Genomic DNA, 21,827 nt, shown 5'->3' with positions numbered 1-21,827 from the left:
GAAACTTGGAAATAAAGGTGCAAGTAGTAGTGGAAAAGATGGTGTTGTTGGTGGCAGTGGATCTCATGATCAATCTACAACCAAAGATCAAATTTCTAATGATCTTGTAAGTTTAGTATTCAATGTTATGCTACTAACTCCAGAAGTTTCTTTTGTATAGGGGGTTGATACAGATTCATGGTGGCTTGATACCTGTTCTATACATCACGTGTATAATGATGAACGGTGGTTCACGAAGTTGAACATAGTAAATAAAGGTTCTGTCTTACACATGGCGGATGAAGGATCAAAGCCAATTTTAGGATCTAGTGTTGTTAGTATTACGTTCACTTCTGGAAAAACAATTAATTTGTTTGATGTATTGTATGTTCCAAAGGTTCGAAAGAACCTTGTGTCTAGTGGTTTGTTGAATTGTATGGGTTATAAACAAGTGATTTAGTTGAACAAGTATGTGTTGTATAAATGTGGAATATTTGTTGGATTTGGTTATTATTGTGATCGTGTTTTTAAGTTAAATGGTATAAGTTGTTTTGCATCACATGTCAAATCTACTTGTATGACTTCTGCATCTAATCTTGATAATTCTATGTTATGGCATAATAGATTAGGATGTGTCCATATTAAAAGAATGGTTGAAATCTCAAAATCCGGATTGATTCTAGCTTTTGACATTAATTCTGAAAAATGCAAAACTTGTAAGTTAACTAAAATCACGAAACAACCGTTTCCAAATGTTAATAGAAAATCGAAAGTGTTGGAATTGATTCATAGTGATCTATGTGATTTCCTTGCTACACCTTCCTTGGGAAATAAAGAGTACATTGTTACCTTTATTGATGATTCAACTCGGTTTTGTTATGTATACTTGTTACGTTCCAAAAATGAAGCTTTGGAAACGTTTAAAGTATGTAAAACCAAAGTCGAATTACAGTTGGGTATTTCTATAAAATGTCCTCGAATAGATAGGGGAGGAGAGTACATGGATTCTGAATACTTTCAATCGGTTGGAATTATTCATGAAACCACAACTCCTTACAATCCACATCAAAATGGTGTTGCTGAACGGAAAAATCGAGTTTTAAAAGAAATGGTAAATTCGATGCTTTCTTTTTCAAGTTTAAGTGAAAGCTTTTGGGGTGAAGCTATGCTCACAGCCAATGATGTGCTAAACCGGGTTCCTAATAAACAGAGCAAAGTTACTCCTTATGAATTGTGGCACAAGAAAACACCAAATTTGAATTATTTTTGAATTTGGCGATGTCGAGTAGTTGGGAAATTACCCGAACATAAAAAGAAAAATTTAGGTGAAAGAGGAGTTGAGTGCATATTTATTGGATATGCAGAACATTCCAAAGCTTATAGGTTTTATGTTATAGAACCTAATGAGGCATATTCTGTTTATACCATTATAGAGTCGTGGGATGCGATTTTTGATGAGCTGCGGTATTCTTCAACTCAAAGACCAAAAGATCTGATTCCAAGCTCAAGTGAGGTGCCTAAATCAGATGGTAAGGAAGTTGTTTCAATTCCAAAAACACAACAACTTCGTAAAAGCAAACGAGGTCGAGTCGCGAAAAATTTTGGCGATTAATTTCAACTATTTTTAGTTGAAGGTTCGAGGGATAAAGTAAAGAAACAATATTCATATTCCTCTCATCTTGAGACTGATCCAAAGACTTTTAAGGAAGCTATGGAGTTTCGAGATGTTGCATTTTGGAAAGAAGCGGTTGATGAAGAGATGTCATCCATTATGGAGAATAATGTTTGGGTGTTATCTGATTTACCTCCTGGGTCTAAACCTTTAGGATGTAAATGGATTTTCAAGAAGAAAATGAAGGTAGATGGAACCATTGATACGTATGCACCAGTAGCATGGATTTCTACCATTAGATTGTTTCTTGCTTTAGCATCTATTCACAATCTAGTGATACATCAAATGGATGTTAAAACAGCCTTTCTGAATGGTGATCTTGATGAGGAAATTGATATGAAACAACCAGAAGGTTTTATTCTGCCTGGAAATGAGCAAAGAGTGTATAGACTTGTAAAATCATTGTATGGACTTAAACAAGCTCCAAAACAATGGTATTTGAAGTTTGATGAAGTTATTTTGTCTACTGGTTTTTCTTTAAACCAATCTGACAAATGTGTTTACAACCGTTTTGATTCATCTGGATCCGGTGTGATCATTTGCTTGTATGTAGATGATATGTTGATTTTTGGCACTGATCAAAATCAAGTTAATGCAACAAAGAATTTATTGTCTTCAAAGTTTTCTATGAAGGATATGGGGGAGGCGGATGTAATCCTTTGAATAAGGATTAAACGGATGAACAAGGGACATGCTATTACACAGTCACATTACATTGAGAAAATTCTCAAACGGTTCAATTACATTGATTGTACACCTATTAGAACCCCTATGGATTCAAGCATGAAGTTGATGCCTAATAGAGGTAGATCAGTTTCTCAACCGGAGTACTCGCAAGCTATTGGTTCTTTGATGTATGCTATGACTAGAACTCGTCCAGATATAGCTTTCGTAGTGGGAAGATTGAGTAGATTTACTCATAATCCTAGTACTCAACATTGGCAAGCGGTTCATCGTGTTTTCAAATATTTGAAAGGAACCAAATGTTATTGTTTGTGGTATTCAGGATTTCCTTCGGTCTTGGATAGATATTCTGATGCGAGTTGGATATCCAATAGAGAAGATCATTCTTCTACAACTGGTTGGGTATTCATGCTTGGTGGAGGTGCTATCTCATGGGCATCTAAAGAGCAATCTTGCATAACTAGTTCAACAATGGTTTTTGAGTTTATTGCATTGGCTACTGCAAGTAAGGAAGCAGAATGGTTAAAGAATTTGGTTTATGAGATTCCATTGTGGAGGAAATCGATTTCACCATTATCTATTCGCTTTGATAGTGTTTCTACTATGAGTAAAGCTTATAGTCAAGTTTATAATGGTAAATTGAGACACATTGATGTTAGACATGGGATGATTAGAAATCTAATCATGGATGGTGTGATTTCGATATAGTTTGTAAAATCACAACAAAATTTGGCTGACCATCTCACTAAGAGTTTGGCATGAGACTTAGTGCACAAGTCTTATATAGCGATGGGCTTAAAGTCCTTATATATTCTTCTGAATGAGACACCTAATTCCTCTCTAATACAATGTTAGAAGTTGAATTCAATGAGGAAAGGTATTTATATGAATCGGAACACACAATATAACTATCCCAAGGTATGTGTGTTTGAACCTGTAGAGACCAGGATGAATTTGATTTCTTAATGATTCTTTTGATAAAATGTATATAGGTACATGAATAATAGAATCACCTATATGATCGTGAAGTGTAGCCGCACTTCAAAGAGCTTGGGGGCTTGGCTTTTATACGATCAAGAATGGATTGGGACACACGGCTTTATAATTAATGTCAAGTTATTTTGTTGAGATGATTGTAAAACTAATGTGTATATTATCTTCAGATGTTCAAAAGAGTTGTTGGGTTCAATCTTTAAGATACCTTGGTTTCTCGAATGTTTGAAATGTGTAATATACTAATATGAAAATTCAATCGAATCAATATTTTCATTTATGCATTAGTTTCATTTTCTTTTGTTTTAAGATTATTAATTCAAGGTTACACTAAAATAGTGGAGGATTGTTGGTGATTTAATCAACAAATATATTTTAGTGTAATCGATTTAACAAGTGTTTCAAGAATAGTGTTTTAGTTATAATACAAGTTAGGAGGTGTGGGAGTGCACACTTGTATTTACTAAACATTGTTAGTAGCAAACCATGATCTACAATACGAGGATTAATTTGTTATACTTTAAAGATGCAAATACAAGGTTTAATTCGTAGTTTCTAAAAGTTGAAAACTGTTATCGTTTTATCCGTTGAGTAGATAAGTCCTGGAAAAATAACGACTTGGTGGAAACATAGAAAACTGAAAAACGATTTCTTCTTCATTCTCTCTCAAAATTGATTATGTGTTTTGTGCCTAAAATCAGAATCGTTTCTTCAGGAATAATCCTAGTTTGGATTTCGTGAAGCCCAAGGCAATTAGGGTCGAAATATGAAACAAGGAAAGTGTATCATACAATTCCTGTTTGTGATCCAGATTTCCTATTACCCAATTCGCATTTCCCAACAAGTAGTAAGAAAGGATGTGACCAAAAGAAGAAAACTAGAACTAGAAGCATTGTCAAGTCTCAAATTTGGGTGTTCTTTGTGGAAATCTAAGAAGCGATAGCGTATGTTGGCGGTGAAACCTTGCTAATAAACTTGAAAATCATGGTTGCTTTTAAGGATGTCCTATGGAAGTCACTTTGTGTATTGTAAGTACAAATGATTAAAATATTTGTTGTAAATTATAAAATAATTTTTCACATGATAGTGATAACTGTTTGAGAAAAAGGAATGTAATTGCATTGATGTAATTTGAAATGAAGGAAAATTAACATATATGTTGAAATAAATAATCTCGTAAATGTAGAAATAGAAAGAACCGAATCTATCTTAGAAATAGAAAGAACCGAATCTGTCTTTGAAATAATCTCGGAATGTGTTTCGATGGTACCGGAGGAATTCTAGCACTGTCCCAATGGTTCGAAAGAACTGAATCTGTCTTTGAAATGTGCTCTTGCCCCGAAGAGAGCAAAATCAAGTTCGCAACTGCCACCCTCACTAACAGGGCATTGACATGGTGGAATGGCCATGTCAGTGCACTCTCCTTGGTTACAGCCAATGCCATGGGCTGGGACACTCTAAAGGACCTCATAAGAAAGGAGTACTGCCCTAGGGGCGAAATTCAGAAACTTGAAGAGGAACTCTGGAACCTGAAGATGAAAGGGACCGACATAAAAGCGTATACGGCCAGGTTCAGTGACTTGGCGGCTATGTGTCCCAATATGATATCGTCCAAAAGCAAGAAGATTGAACGGTACATCTGGGGTTTAGTGCCCCTGTATCGAGGAAATGTTCTAGCCTCACGCCCTACCACCTTCGACAGCGCCAAGGAATTGGCCCAAAGTCTGATCAACCATGAAATCTCTTCCACTCTAGCAACGGCAACCACAACTACCACTGCACCACCCGATTCTTCTGATAGAAAGAGGAAGCGATGGGATAAGAAGAAGGGCAAGAAGACTCAAACCTCCTCCAGGGACCAGCAAATTGTGGCGATCCATGCTGTCACCACTCCAGCCGCTCCTACACCACCAAAAGCTTATAGTGGGAATCTGCCCATGTGTCCCAAGTGCCCTTTCCACCACAACGGTCCCTGCCGTGAATTGCAGTGTTCCAACTGCGGTCGGAAGGACCATACGGTGCGATTCTGCAAAGCCCCTCCCAAACCTATTTCGCAAGTTCCTGGTTCGGGAGTGACCCCGACGTGTTACGGCTACGGTGAAGCTGGTCATTTCAAGAAAAACTGTCCGAAGGCTACGAATTTCGGGGGAACCGGAAGACTACTCGCTATCGGTCACAATGAAGCGGTAGCGGATCCCACAGTAGTCACGGGTACGTTTCTTCTCAACAACTCTTATGCCTGTGTCTTATTCGATAGTGGTGCAGAAAGAAGCTTCGTAAATCATAACTTTAAACACTTACTCAAACAAACCCCTCAACCACTAAAAGAAACATTCGTCGTAGAAATGGATAATGGGAAAACAGAAAGCTCTAGCGAAATCTACATAGCTTGCACTCTCACGTTAGACGATCACTCATTTCCAATCGATCTTATACCAGTCTCAATCAAGAGTTTCGATGTCATTGTTGGTATGGACTGGTTGAGTCTTTATCGTACCGATATCTTATGCTTTGACAAAGCCATTCGCCTAAATCTTTTAAATTGTGAAACCCTATTAATCTATGGAGATAAACCCGGTATGAGTCTTCATATCATCTCCAACATTTAGGCTCAGAAATACTTATGTAAGGAATACCGCGCCTTCCTTGCTCACGTCATCAACAGAAGCCAGAAATCAAAGAACCCAAAGGACATCCCCGTCGTATGTGATATCCCTGATGTCTTCCCAGAGGACCTTCCAGGATTACCTCCCAAACATCAGGTTGAGTTCAGAATCGACCTAGTCCCAGGAGCTACCCCCGTAGCTAAGTCACCCTCCCATCTAGCGCCTGCCGAAATGCAAGAACTATCTGGTCAACTAAACGAACTGCTCAGTAAGGGTTTTATAAGACCGAGCGTCTCACCCTGGGGAGCTCCGGTCTTGTTCGTGAAGAAGAAGGATGGATCGTTTCGAATGTGCATTGATTATAGGGAACTCAATAAACTCACGGTCAAAAATTGCTACCCTCTCCCTCGTGTCGACGATCTATTCGACTAACTACAACGAGCAAGTTACTTCTCCAAGATTGATCTTAGATCCGGGTATCATCAGTTATGGGTTCTTGAGGAAGATGTTCCAAAAACAGCCTTCCGAACCCGTTATGGTGTGACAACCGTAAAAATTCGAGTTAGTTCTAGATTCGAATAAACTTAGTTACACATATAGCCACTACACATATTAGACTTGGTAACTAGAAGCTAAGTTATAACCTAGTGGAATCTTGGAAACAGATAGAGACAATGGATAATGTGCTTGGATTTCAAATTGGTATGTGAATTCTACGACTACTTAACTGTAGTGACTATCCATATTCGGGTTACTGTTTGACTCGAACAACATTTCATGAATCATATACACACATCATGCACTTGACCTAGAAGTAGAAGTGAGTTCAAAGTCTCATAGAAACTTAATTCAAAGTTGAAGACTAGGACTAGTATACTTGGTTCCTCAATTTCGCTTGAATCTCGGAATCACTACATAGAATGCCAATAAATCGATAAAAATAAATTATAAACATTAGTTATAACTGTAAAAGAGTTATAATACCATAAGATAATTTGAAGTCTCAAATATTCAAATTTATTTTGACATATCTAACACTTGTTATTCAAAACATGCCTTATTTGTGCACTTTGCTTCAAAATAGTTTTATAATCTATGAAGTTTTTAAAAATTATAGCATTTGAAAACTTAGTGTTCATTTTTAAATTCCCAGTGATGCGATTTCGACAATGCAAAATTATTGTTTTAAGTATACCGAGTTTTACCTTATCCGTTTTAACCATTGTTAGACTTAAGCCTAAAAGGGTCAAGACTGTCAGATTTTCAATTACCAGTTGTAGTGCTTCTTCTTTTTCACAAATGGAGTTTAACTTAATAGATAACTTATAAATTTTTAGCAAAACTTAGAAAACACTTTAGAACTCCTACATATCTATATACATCGAATATTTAAGTCTGAATTATAACTCAACCTGTTTTTTTTAAATATACATATATGTATTGTTGTTTGAATTTTAACAATAGCAATAATTACTGTAATCTTCCTTTTCTTTCCCCCAAACTTTATTTCTCGCTCTCCTTCTGATTTTAGATCTCGCACGCCATAATGTTAACATTATACATTGTCTATCTTTGTTTCTATCTATTTTGCTTCTCCTGGTATCATATTCGTGTATATAAAGACTAGAAGTCTACCCTCTCGTTTTGAGCGATTAATACGCGTATATTCATGAGGCATACCTTTGATTTAGTCAGCTTTGACATATTCAAATACGTCATTTATCATATACTTTTTATTTATATTTTGAAATCTACTCTTAAACAAGTAATCCCTATTCACATTTGCTCTTTCATTTTAAAGTCGGAAACTTGATTTAAAATGCAATTTTCATTGAATTTTTTGTAACACCGTAAATTTCAAAACAAAATTTTCAATTTTTATAAAACATAATTCCATCGATATTCATAAAAACAACCATTTTAATTATCCAAACAAGACAATACAAAATCCCAAGATCATAATATCAAGCTCCGAACGTGTGTGTGTACGGATCAAGCCGGCGCCTTCCCGCGGTCGTCACTAGTACCTGAAACAATAACATCAAACACTGTAAGCACAAGGCTTAGTGAGTTCCCCAAAATACCACATATAACACATATTAGCCACTCTAGGCTATAACTCTGTGGGTCCGTGCACCCAAACTCTGTGAACCCTCAGGTTCTAGCTCTGCTAAACATGCACCACATAAATCACATAGAGATAATGCAGTACAACACATAACATACATAGCATACAAATACTCTATCACATAACTCTGGTTACCTACTCAAGGTAAAGTATAGTGAGAAGACTCACCTCGTGTGTCTCGGTAAATCGTAAACCTGAAATCGCTAATCACTCGATCTGCCGAGCTGTAGTCCCCCTATAGCACAATACATCCCTAATTAACACTTTCCCAACTAGGGTTGACCACACTATAACAAGTCAATTTAGGTCAACGCTGGTCAACGGTCAACGATCAACTTTGACCGGACTCGGCGAGTGCGCTATAGCGACTCGGCGAGTCTGAGCGTATACACCAATTTCCCTGGAATCCTCCCTTGACACGTCGAGCATTCACTCAAATCGACGAGTTCCACCTGGCATGAGTTGTGGGGCCACCACGACTCAACTCGCCGAGTCTCAAGAACAACTCGGCGAGTCCAGTTTAACTCAGTCCACCGGTCCATTTTGACTCCCCCTTGACTCACTGAGTCCACCCTCCCCAACTCGGCAAGACCACTCACTGTGTGGTCGGGCAACATTCATGCTACTCGCCGAGTCTGTTCTTCGGACTCGGCGAGTCCGTGCCATGCAATGACTCAATCTTGCTCATAAGGTCAGATCCAGTCCATTAATCCATAGATCCAGTCCCTCCAAGCTCATTTAGCACGTAAAGTTACAATCTTGATGCACATACAACCTCTATATGACCATATATGATGTTTTTGACTCAAATACCACAACACAAGGTCCTAGACTCCATTGTTATACATAAAGCTTGATGAGTGAGGCTCTCTGGACCTCTATGGATCCAGATCCATAACCTCAACACAAGGAGGGAACCATTGGGCATCAAATCATCCCATAAATGACCATAATAAGCCCTAAATTGCATAATGCTTCACCAAACAGAATATGGACCGAAATCATACCTCTAGATTGATGATCTAAGCTCCAAATCCACGAAATAGCAACCTCCTTTGCTTCCTCTTGCCTAGAATCTCCTTATTCTTTGCTAAATGGCACACACAAGGTCAAGAAATGCTCCTCTCTCTTCACAATCACTCAAGAACACAAGGGTCTCTCTCTAAGGGTTGGGTGAGCACAGATGATGGCCATAAGGCCCTTTAAATAGGCCTCAAGCCCGGGATTTTAGGGTTTCTCTACACAGTGCAGACTCGCCCAGTCCATATCCTGGACTCGCCGAGTCCAGGCGCGATCCATTGTCCAAATCCGCGTCCCTACTCGGCGAGTCTGAGCTCCAACTCGCCGAGTTCCCCTTCACAATTGAACAAAATTAAATTTACAAGATACCTGGTAAAATCCGGATGTTACAACACTCCCCCACTAGAACTAGACTTCGCCCTCGAAGCCTAGCTCTAAAACAGCTCCGGATGCTGCTCCCGCATCATACGTCCGGCTCCCAGGTCATTTTTGATCCCCTCCGATGTTGCCACTGAACCAATACCAAAGGTACCTCCTTGTTCCTCAAAATCTTGATCTTCCGATCCCTAATGGCCACTGGTCTCTCAGCATAATTCAGGCTTGCATCTACCTGAATATCCTCTAATGGAACCACTGCCGACTCATCGGCTATACATTTCCTCAACTGCGATACATGAAAAGTGTGGTGAATCTACCCCAACTCTGCTGGTAACTCCAGCCGATAGGCTACCCGGCCTACCCTTGCAATCACACGAAATGGACCTATAAACCGGGGCCCCAATTTGCCCCTCTTCCTGAACCGGATCACTCCTTTCCAAGGAGAAACCTTCATGAGAACGAAGTCGCCGACCTGAAATTCCAGCTCGGACCGGCGTCTATCCGCATAACTCTTTTGTCGGCTCTGAGCGGTCAATAACCTCTATCTGACCAGCTGTATCTACTCTGTCGTCTGATTCACGATCTCTGTACTTCCCATTACCCTTTGCCCAACCTCTCCCCAACAAATGGGAGTCCGACACCTCCTACCATACAACAGCTCAAAGGGCGGCATAATGATGCTCGAATGATGGCTGTTATTGTAGGAAAACTCTGCCAAGGGCAAATACGTATCCCAACTACCCCCAAAGTCCAATACACATGCTCGAAGCATGTCCTCAAGTGTCTGAATCGTCCGCTCACTCTGGCCGTCGGTCTGGGGGTGATATGCGGTACTAAAATGCAGCTTAGTACCCAACTCCTCATGAAATTTCTTCCGGAACCGGGAAGTGAAATGCACATCGCGATCTGAAACAATCAAGATCGGCACCCCATGCCGAGATACAACCTCCCTCACATAAATCTCCGCCAACTTCTCCGCCGAAGAACTCTCACTGATGGCAAGAAAGTGAGCGCTCTTTGTCAACCTATCCACAATCACCCAAATTGCATCGACTCCTCTGGCAGTCCTCGGCAATTTGGTGATGAAATTGTTGGGTTATGAGCATTCTAACACTCCTAAGTGTACATGCAACCCTAAATACCTTGGATCTATGTTTTCTCTATTATACATGCAAATATGAACATCCAAGGTATTATCCTAATCTAGCATACAAAATATCAATATAACAAGATAGAATACATACCTCTTTAATTGTGCTTGTCTTCATGAAGCTTGAGTGCCTAGTGCCCCAAGTGTGACACCTCAAATGGTTCACAATCATCAAAACACTTAGAATAACTTAGAGAGAATTCTACACTTCATGAAATCGGCTAGCCCTCTCTTATTCTCACTAGTGGCCGATTTTGGTCAAGAATAATATCTATATATAGTGTTACAATTAGGGTAAACTCTAATTGTCATGACTTTCCATTTCCTTGGATCCATGGGTTCAAATACACCATGGAGCATCCATGGAGTATCATATGGGTTTTGGCCCAACTAGATAATCCATGGAGCATTAGCCCACTATACAAGTATGGATGATTTACACAATCAACCCATATATTTAATTAGTCTTCATTTGATCACTTAATTAATCCTAGATTAATTCTTGATCAATACTAATTAAATAATCTTATTATTCTTATTATTAATATATTAGAACTTATAATATATTAATAACCGTAAGTGTCTTATTTCTCTCATTTAGTCTATCCAAGTGCATGATGGTATGCAACCCAAATGGACCATGCCGGGTCGGGTCAAGTCTTACCAATTATAGTTATGGACTTAGACATTAATCCAACAGTCTCCCACTTAGATAAGTCTAAAACTATTATTGCGTATGACTTCAGGAACCAACTGGAAATCGTAGCTCTCAAAAGCTTCTGTCGAACTCTGACCTTGTAGATGAACTCTGATCTTGTCAATGACTTGTCCATTAGATAAGGGATCATCTATTCCTCCATTCTTCATATCATATGGACTGAGACATGGATTATAATCATTCTCTCTATCGATTTGTTGTTTCCCGATTTCCGATTTATGACGACTGACTAATTGAACAAATCAAATCAGTCCTGGCCCGGCCGAGCACTTCCATTTGTCATCATCAAATCATCGAGGGGCCCACAGATATCGCTTTTATCCCGAAGGTAAAAGGAATGGATAAACTTCGACTGATATGGCTTGTTCTACTACTTGTTGAATCATACACAAAGGCACGTTTTATAACATCGAGTTACCAATGCGTTTCGTGCAATCAATGTACAACCAACTCATAGTAACAACTCATATCTCTAGGTTTGAAGAATATAAGATATTATCGTCTCATGATCACTCGTGATAAAATCCATGAAGTGATTCCAATGAGTGCGGGTTGAATCCAATACTCAGAACTTATGAGTACTCATGAGTGTTGTAGCCCTTTGTCCAACATCTTAGACCTCTACAAGCCAACCCATGACAGTCTTGATTCATATCTACTTCCAACATATGACCGACTGTGGATGGTTTGAATAACTTAGTCATTCTGGAAGAATAACCTAGTTTATTCTGGAAGTCAAAAAATGCAAAGCGAAACACAATAATAATTGAATCCAATATGGTATCAAAACCTATGAACATAAATAAAACACCTTTTATTTATCACCATATGATTACACATTATTCATTATATACTGTTTCAGCTATCAACTTTATTCTTGAATTTAAAACAATAGTTGTCCCATGCTCCAAGCATGTACACTATGTTTTCTAAACACTAGTCATGCCACACACCAAGTATGCATACTATGTTTGTCTATGATCTTTACTTTGTGAACTAGATCAATTGAACATAACTTCAATGATTCTCTTTTCACACTCTCAAATCCTTACTGCAAATGCAAGAATTCCAAATTCATGTCATTTACTGGAATCTGTTAGATTCTAAACTTATATGTATTGATCCTCTTGTAACGATTATGCACAAATTCATAAGGACTTGGCAAAAATCATTACAGAGTATTCCAAAGGAGATCAACTCCTTGGAGACATCCTTCTTGCATTAAGTTTCCTAATCTTAAACAGATTGAAAATTCTAACTTTGAAACCTTTCCAGATTCCATTTTGACTTATCACTTTTGAACAAGAGTTGCCTCCTTACAGATTATGTCAATATGGTCCTTCCAGAATTATCACTATACTTCCAATTGTCCTTGAGAAACAAATCTTTGGTAAACCTTAGATTGTCCTCGACATTTGTTTAATCCTTTTAGTCATATCCAGTTCTAAACCTTTTCCCTTCTTAATGCCCCAGGCATTTGGAAACTTTTAGAAAGGATGAATATAGCACATGTAATCGATCCTATATCCGAAGCATATGGGACACGATTCATGATGTCTCACATAAAGACTAAACCAGTCTTTTGCTATAACATTTCCATTTCTATTTGCCAAGTTCTCATAATTCAGATTATGAAAAGGGATGCCGTAATCATAATCAAATTTAAGAACGCAAATAATGGACCCATATACAGAATTTCCTTATGTTGAGCCATTCCAACATGAAATTCATATATATTTCCTTGACTAAATGATTAAAACCTCACTATCTAAGCTTATAGATTTGAGATGAAGTATAATTTCCTCTCCCTTAATTATAGAAAAACAACTCTTTCCCAATTGAAACTTTGTTTTCTATAATTAACATTGCTAACTTGCAATATTTATCATAATTATCATGCTCCCACTAACATGACGATTATTAGCATAACACTTATGCTCCCACTAGCTTTGACATATACCCAGAAAGCTCGACTTCTAGGAATCAATACTTTATTGACTTTCTTACCAAAGTTCAGATTTCTGATACTAGATTGTTTTGATAAGACTTTATCAAAAAAAAAAACATACACCTTCCCTTAGATAGCACACTTGTATGTCTAAACAATTATGAAGAGGTATGCCGTAATCATAATGGTTAGACCTTTTTGCCACTTCTCACAAGTCCAGGTTAGTGTGCCGGTAAACCACACACGCTCCACTAACGACTTTGAGAATGCAAAATATCACAATTGCTATCTAGCTAAATTCTACTTAGTGAAAATGTTTCCTCACCATCATTTTCATGAATCGGAGAAAAACCTTATGACACTTAGATTTAATGGTGTATGTGTTCTTATCCATGTGAATTGTCAAAAACCATAGTCACAAGACAAGGATAATGACAAATCCAAACTCATATGGACTGAACTCAATCTTAATTTCTTGCCACCTGGTAGCTCAAGGGCCTACCATTGCTTCCAAGTTGTTGTGCAACATATTGAGAACTCTAAGAACTCATATGCAAAGCCAACTTTAACTAGAATGGGCACAGAATATGTCAACACGATAAGTTATAAACCTTCAGTCGTGTGCTAGTGAAGAACTTTAGGTTTTATTCTTGATTAGTTCTTGAGACTTTCAAGACCTTTAAGACTCCCACTGTCCTCTTGACCTATAAGACTCCCTTGTCAAACATTCAAGGGATAGTGCGGATTCTTTATCAAGAAAAACACTTCACATAGTTGGCTTAAGTTGGTCTTTGTTTTATCCAAAACATCACAACTTACCAATTTCAAATGTACAAGAGTAGAAAACTTTTACTCTTACATTTGTCAAGTGTTTTTAAACTTTATTAAAGACATGTCACTCAAATTACAATCTTGGAGTATGACTCTAAGACTTGTATTGGAACGAAGTATGACTCATCTTCTTAATTTAACCATTTCAACAATTCAAGATCCCTTCTTCTTAGTCATAAGAATGCACTAAGACTTCCTTAGAGAACAAATTTTGATATGGTTTCTTAATCATTAAGATGATCACAAAACTGATACTAAAGTACTCTCCCATCTTTTCAGATTTGAGAAACTTTTATCCTTCTGCCTAAGTTGATTCTTCTTATTCGCTCTGCCATACATTGGAACCTTTTCCAATGTCTCAGAGTTACACTTAAGCTTGTAAGTATAATCATATTTACTGAACTTTAGTAAACTATGACGAACAGTCTTATCAATCTTTTGTGGTGGACTTAATCAGTGCACATGACTATGTACTCGATCCCTTAGTCCATTACTTGACTCACACATTCATTTGAACAAGTAATCAGTCTTAATTTTCCAATACTTGAAATTTCTCATTCATCATGCTATAGAACTTGCATGATTCCAAGTCCCGGTCCAATTGAGACTTTGGATGATGAGAATCTTTCCTTATTTGGTAAATTTAGACATTACCACAAATGACGGAATCAAATTCATATTTCCACTCTTGCTATTAATGGAATCATATAAGCAACAATTTTCCCTCAAATGCCATTGTAAGGATATTTTAAAATAAATAAAATCAAAAAAAAATTTTATTTTAAAACTATGCGGAAAAACTTATCCTTACAATCCATATGAAAACTTGTTGTTATCTATTCATTAGCAATATCTCATAACTCCTAAGAAGTAGCTCAAGAATCCGATCTTCAAACTACACGATAGAAATCCATCTATGCGATCAGATTCAGCATATTCTTTCTTTAAGTTTCTTCACTTTTCTTTGATTCTTAAAACATTACCATGTGACCCAGTCACATCATGTATCAGGAATCTCAGAACAGAAACTTAACAGAGTTAGATAGTGGACTTTACCTAAAGTAGAGTCAAACTTATTGACTTTAACCTCCTTAGGTAAATTAGGCAGCTTCGCAACTAATGACCCTTTCTTTGGCAATATAAACATATGGACCCTTTGATAATGATACATGGGACTATCACAGACTTTAGCTTTTCTCTTTACCATTTGGTCAACCGAGTTGACTATGGCCGATCCCTTTCCATTGGGAAGAGATTGCTTTTTCTGTATTTCCAGTGTCACCATTGTCAATGTCCATTAAGTTTCAGGAAGTTGATCTTAGCAAATAGATAAGATCATTAAGGGTCTTGTCATAGTCTGTTTCATAGATGTTCCAAAAGAACTCACTATGTGACTTAGAAAGTAGTTGAACCACCAACTTTCTCAAGACTTTGACACCCTTCTCTCCCGGCTTGTCAATATGTGACTACATCTCCAAGATGTGATCACACCTAGACCTTGCCTTGCCAATGGGGCTCGAGTGACCTTAAACTTTTCAAGAACTTGTGGGGTAAGGAGAATAATTGGAGGAGGTGAAAGAAGTATGATTTCCAAGGGACATCATCTTCATTTAGGAATGCTAGTTTCAAGAGATTTGGGAAGATCATAAATGTCTAAACCAGACATGTTTTGGGAGATATTCAAGATAGATGATTTTAAAGTCCTTAATATGACACCCAATATGAAATATTAAGGCTAGGACCCAACAAACTATTTTATAATTTAGAAGAGGTATGCCGTAATCCAAGCCATAAAACAATTTAAAGGTAGGTGAATGACGATTCACCAATTTCCACCAATATAAACGAAATGTATTATTAGGTTATAATTGGTTTAGAAACTCCTAGATCTTTTGAGATTCATTGAACTGTTCAATGGCATGTTTCAATCTCGAGTGTGCCCTTTAGGTTTTGTGACTGGGATGCTGAGGATCACAAAACAAGGTGTGAAGTAACCATGCAAATTACTTGGTACCCTTAAGTGTTTATCCCTCAATCGATGTGCCGGTTAACCACACACGCTCCATCGATACTATGATAAACATTAAGTTACCCTTTGCCTACCTTGTTAAATACGAGTTAGTGTGCCGGTTAACCACACACGCTCCACTAACCGACTTAAACAAAGTGCAAAGTGTAATTTCATGGATTAGCACCTTATTCACATTTTCCTAAGTAACTAAGATTGGGTATTATTAAGATTTTAGTTACTTAGTATCTATCATTAATACTTTTAATGAAGGGAGAATTATAGTCCTGTCAAACCCGTCCAGCTAACAACCCTCCACCAGTCAAGCAAGCGGTGGGTGAGAGTGGACACCCATTAAGTTGCCATTTTATAGGCAACAACCTTATACCCACCTTATAGACCGGCTTCGTGAATGAGGCGTACTAGCGGTAAGACCGACTTTACTCTTATACATATATATATTATTAACTTATAATATTATAAAGTATAAGGGTTGAATTTTAACTTTTAAAATTCTAAGGGCTAACTTGGAATTAAAGTATTCATATGAGAAAACTTTACAAATTCCAAAACTTGAGGGCAAGTTTTGAAACTATTCAAAACTAATTAATTCCATAACTTATGTGTTTAAAGTAGGTTTAATCCAAAACTCTTCAAGTTCCATAACTTGTGGAAGACTTTAAACTAATATAAGAATTAACTTTTTCTTTATTTTTATAACTTACGGAATTAATTAAGGTTACATTATTTTATTTTTTTTTATTATTTAATGAAGAGACTTTTGGTCCTCCATAACTTGAGGACAAATTATGGAGTCATAACTCCAATTAATTAGAACTACACTCTTCATTTTTGTAACCTTTGCCAACTTTATGAGTTTTATTAGTCTTTAATGTGACTCTTCATGTAACTTGAGGATAAGTTACACAAACACATTTTATACTCATCTCTTAGATTAAAATGGATTGAAAACAACTATTTCAATTAACTATTCTATTAATCTAAGCAACTCATAAGAACAAGATAATTCAAATCAAAATTTTTCATGTAATTAGTCTAACCTTTAAACTAATACAAAACATGAATCTATTGACAATTATCTTTGAATATGGATTAGCATGAACATTACCATATTAAAAACAAGTTTATAAGTTCAAAAACAACTTAGGGTAATGTTCCTAGTCCATTTCTAGCCAAAAAACACGAAAATATGCTGTCTGGGGTCCAACTCGTCGAGTGCATGAACACAACTCGGCGAGTTGGATACATTTTTCCTTGGACTCGTCGAGTCCCTTCATGGACTCGGCGAGTCTTATGGGCTGACAGCATCAAAACTCGATTTTTCAGCTTCTATTGCAGGTATAACAAGAAAACAAGCCTAGTCTTTGATACCACTGTTGGGTTATGAGCATTCTAACACTCCTAAGTGTACATGCAACCCTAAATACCTTGGATCTATGTTTTCTCTATTATACATGCAAATATGAACATCGAAGGTATTATCCTAATCTAGCATACAAAATATCAATATAACAAGATAGAATACATACCTCTTTAATTGTGCTTGTCTTCATGAAGCTTGAGTGCCTAGTGCCCCAAGTGTGACACCTCAAATGGTTCACAATCATCAAAACACTTAGAATAACTTAGAGAGAATTCTACACTTCATGAAATCGACTAGCCCTCTCTTATTCTCACTAGTGGCCGATTTTGGTCAAGAATAATATCTATATATAGTGTTACAATTAGGGTAAACTCTAATTGTCATGACTTTCCATTTCCTTGGATCCATGGGTTCAAATATACCATGGAGCATCCATGGAGTATCATATGGGTTTTGGCCCAACTAGATAATCCATGGAGCATTAGCCCACTATACAAGTATGGATGATTTACACAATCAACCCATATATTTAATTAGTCTTCTTTTGATCACTTAATTAATCCTAGATTAATTCTTGATCAATACTAATTAAATAATCTTATTATTCTTATTATTAATATATTAGAACTTATAATATATTAATAACCGTAAGTGTCTTATTTCTCTCATTTAGTCTATCCAAGTGCATGATGGTATGCAACCCAAATGGACCATGCCGGGTCGGGTCAAGTCTTACCAATTATAGTTATGGACTTAGACATTAATCCAACAGAAATCCATAGTGATCTGTTCCCATTTCCACTCGGGAACCTCCAATGGCTGCAACTTGCCATGCGGTCTCTCGTGTTCGGCCTTTACCCTTCGACAGGTCAAACACCTCTCGACAAACCATGCGACATCCCTCTTCATACAAGGCCACCAATACTCCTTCCTTAAGTCCAAATACATCTTTGTAGCCCTGGGATGGATCGAGAATTTCGATCTATGAGCCTCCCCCATCAATGTAGTACGCATACCGCCCACAAACGGTACCCAGATCCGGCCCTGATAAGTCATAAGCCCTCGACTATCCGATACAAACTCAGAAACCAACCCAACGACCCGCTCTCTCTTCTGCATCTCCAGACGCACAGCCTCGGCCTGTGCCCCACGAATGGCATCCAGAACTGGAGCTATCACGGTCAATCTCAAACATACATTTCGCAGTGGAGTACTCTCCGCCCTGCGACTCAACGCGTCGGCTACCATATTAGCCTTGCCCGGGTGGTACAAGATCTCGCAATCATAATCCTTGACCACATCTAACCACCTCCTTTGCCGCATATTTAGGTTAGGTTGATCCATCAAGTACTTCAAGCTCTTATGGTCCATGTAAATCGTACAACGAACCCCATACAAGTAGTGCCGCCAAATCTTGAGGGCGAACACCACTACCCCCAACTCCAAATCATGTGTGGGGTACCTCGTCTCGTGAGGCTTCAACTGCCTCGATGCATATGCTATCACATGTCCCTTCTACATCAGTACCGCTCCCAGTCCTAAAATCGATGCATCACAGAATACCACAAAACCTTCCATCCCTTCCGGAAGAGCTAATACCGGAGCTTAACACAACCTCTGGCGAAGCGTCTCAAAGGAGGTCTGCTGCTCGGGACCCCATAAAAATGCAACACCCTTCCGGGTCAATCTGGTGAGTGGAACTGCAATCTTGGAGAAATCCTTAATAAACCTCCGATAATACCCTGCCAACCCAAGGAAACTCCGGATCTCAGAAGGTGACCTTGGCACCTCCCACCTCATCACTGCGTCAACCTTGGCCGGATCGACCAATATCCCTTTCTGGTTAACAAGATGTCCCAGAAACTGGACCTCCCGCAACCAGAAACCGCACTTGGAAAACTTTGCATAAAGTTTCTCCGATCTCAAAACTCCAAGAACCTCCCTCAAATGCTCCTCGTGTTGTTCTCTAGATCTCGATTATACCAAAATATCATCAATGAACACAATCACCGACCAATCCAACATCGGCCGACATACCCTGTTCATGAGGTCCATGAACACAGCCGGGGCATTGGTGAGCCCAAAAGGCATCACCACAAAATCATAATGCCCATAACGCGTCCTGAATGCTGTCTTCTGGACGTCCTCATCTCGCACTCTCACCTGATGATAGCCCGACCTCAAATCAATCTTGGAGAACCAAGATGCTCCCTGTAACTGATCGAATAAATCGTCGATCCTCGGCAACGGGTAACGGTTCTTGACCGTCAGCTTATTCAATTCCCGGTAATCAATACACATGCGATGCGAGCCATCTTTCTTCTTCACAAATAGGATGGGTGCTCCCCACGGCGAGCTGCTCGGCCGAATAAACCCCTTCCCCAGCAACTCCTGAAGCTGCGAGGATAACTCTTGCATCTCTGGAGGCGCAAGGCGATACGACACCTTAGCGATAGGCGCGGCTCCCGGAACCAAATCAATACCGAACTCCACTTGTCTCACGGGAGGCACACCTGGTAACTCTTCGGGAAAAACATCTGGAAACTCACGCACCACCGGAACTTCATCCACTGAACTCGGTCTCTCAGAGATCACTCGCGTATCCATCACATACGCCACAAAACCCTTACAGCCCTGCTGTAAACACTGCCTCGCCCTAGCAGCCGAACAAAAGGCTGATCCAGAACGTGTACCCTCGCCGTAAACCGAAAGAACTCCCCCACTAGGATCTCGTATAGTCACCAACTGACGCTCGCAATCGATAACCGCGCCGAATCGGCTCAACCAGTCCATGCCCACTATAACACAGACATCACCCATCACAATAGGAATCAGGTCGATCGGGAACTCAACCCCAAAAATCTCCAATACACATCCCCGGAGGACCTCCGTGGCACAAATCACTCTGTCGGCGGCTATGGAAACCCGCAGGGGCCGACTCAGTGCCCCACGAGTAACACTGATATGCTGACTAAATGTCAAAGATACAAAAGATCGACTCGCACCCGAGTCAAATAACACTAAAGCAGGTACAGAGTTCACAAGGAAGGTACCTATGCATAGCATAATATAAGCATAATATCTCAACACCATAAATAAATAATAAAAAGGAAACGTACCAGCCACAACGTCGGGTGCAGCGCGGACCTCTTCCACAGTCAGCTGAAAGGCTCTCCCTCAAGCCCTCGGTGCCTCGGCCTTCACGGGCCGACTCTCTGTAGCTCTGATGGCGGCGGGGGCAGACCCCTGAGATGCTCCGCGCAGCAGCGGACACTCTGCCTTCCGGTGCCCGGTCTGGTTGCAGTGGAAGCACACTACAAACCCCTTGGGGCAGTCCTTGGCCATATGCCCCTCCTTGCCACATTTGTAGCAAGACCCTGCTCGACAGACTCCATCGTGACCCTTGCCGCACTTCCCACAAGTGCGGCCCTTCTGGCTCCCGGGTCTGGGATCAGCGGGCTTGGCCCGCTTGGCTGCCGGCTGGGACTGTGCCGGCCGCCGATCCCTCCCTAGAGACTCCGCCTCCTCCCGGGCCTGAGTCTCAAACTCAATCTCCCTCTTCCGAGAATTTTCCTGAAGCTTAGCAAATGTCCAATACGAGGAGTTCGCAGCGAACTCCCGAATATCCCGTCTCAGAATGCTCAGGTAACGGCTCATACATGCCTGCTCGGTGGACACGTGCTCAGGGCAGAACATCGCCCTCTCATGAAACATCCTCGTAATTGCTGTAACTAACTCGGTACCCTGCTTGAGGGTCAGAAACTCCTGTGCCAGACGCTCCCTCTCCACCTGAGGAACGTACTCATCTCGGAACATGGTAGTGAACCTCTCCCAGGTCACTGCCGAAAGCTCAGTAGGTGTGAAGTGCGCCGTCACAAACTTCCACCAGTCCTTCGCTCCCAAGCGAAGCTGGTTCAGCGCGAACCGAACCTTCAAATGCTCAGGGGACGAGCAAGTGAAGAAGCATCCCTCCATATCAGATATCCACCTCATAGCTTCCACCGGATCCTGCGTACCATCAAAATCTGGTGGTTTGGTGTTGCTGAACTCCCAAAACAATGACGCATCACCTCCCTGGGGCCTTGCCGCAACGATCGCTGCGGTAGCCGCTGCAACAGCAGCCTCAGAAAGAGCGGCATAGCGCTCGTCAAATGTCTCAATCAACGCAGTCTTAATAGACCCGAACATCTCTGGTATCTTAGCTCTGATGACCACAGCCACCTCCTCATGGATGATCTGTCGAATCTCCTCATCACTAGCCCCGGCATCCTCCGGCATATGACATGTCCTCACCATGATCAACCTCTGAAATACAACATGCGATAATT

General features: G+C 39.6%; 1 pseudogene; it reads left to right on the top strand.

Annotated features, from left to right (window-relative positions):
* Positions 1-2,329: 2,329 nt before the first annotated feature.
* On the top strand, positions 2,330-3,043 carry LOC145029692 (secreted RxLR effector protein 161 pseudogene; annotated as a pseudogene).
* The last annotated feature ends 18,784 nt before the right edge of the window (positions 3,044-21,827 follow it).

The sequence above is a fragment of the Lactuca saligna genome, chromosome 2 (genome assembly GCF_052625555.1).
Source record: "Lactuca saligna cultivar CGN05327 chromosome 2, ASM5262555v1, whole genome shotgun sequence".
NCBI classification, from domain to species: Eukaryota; Viridiplantae; Streptophyta; class Magnoliopsida; order Asterales; family Asteraceae; genus Lactuca; species Lactuca saligna.
This window is presented reverse-complemented; position numbering and strand designations above follow the sequence as displayed.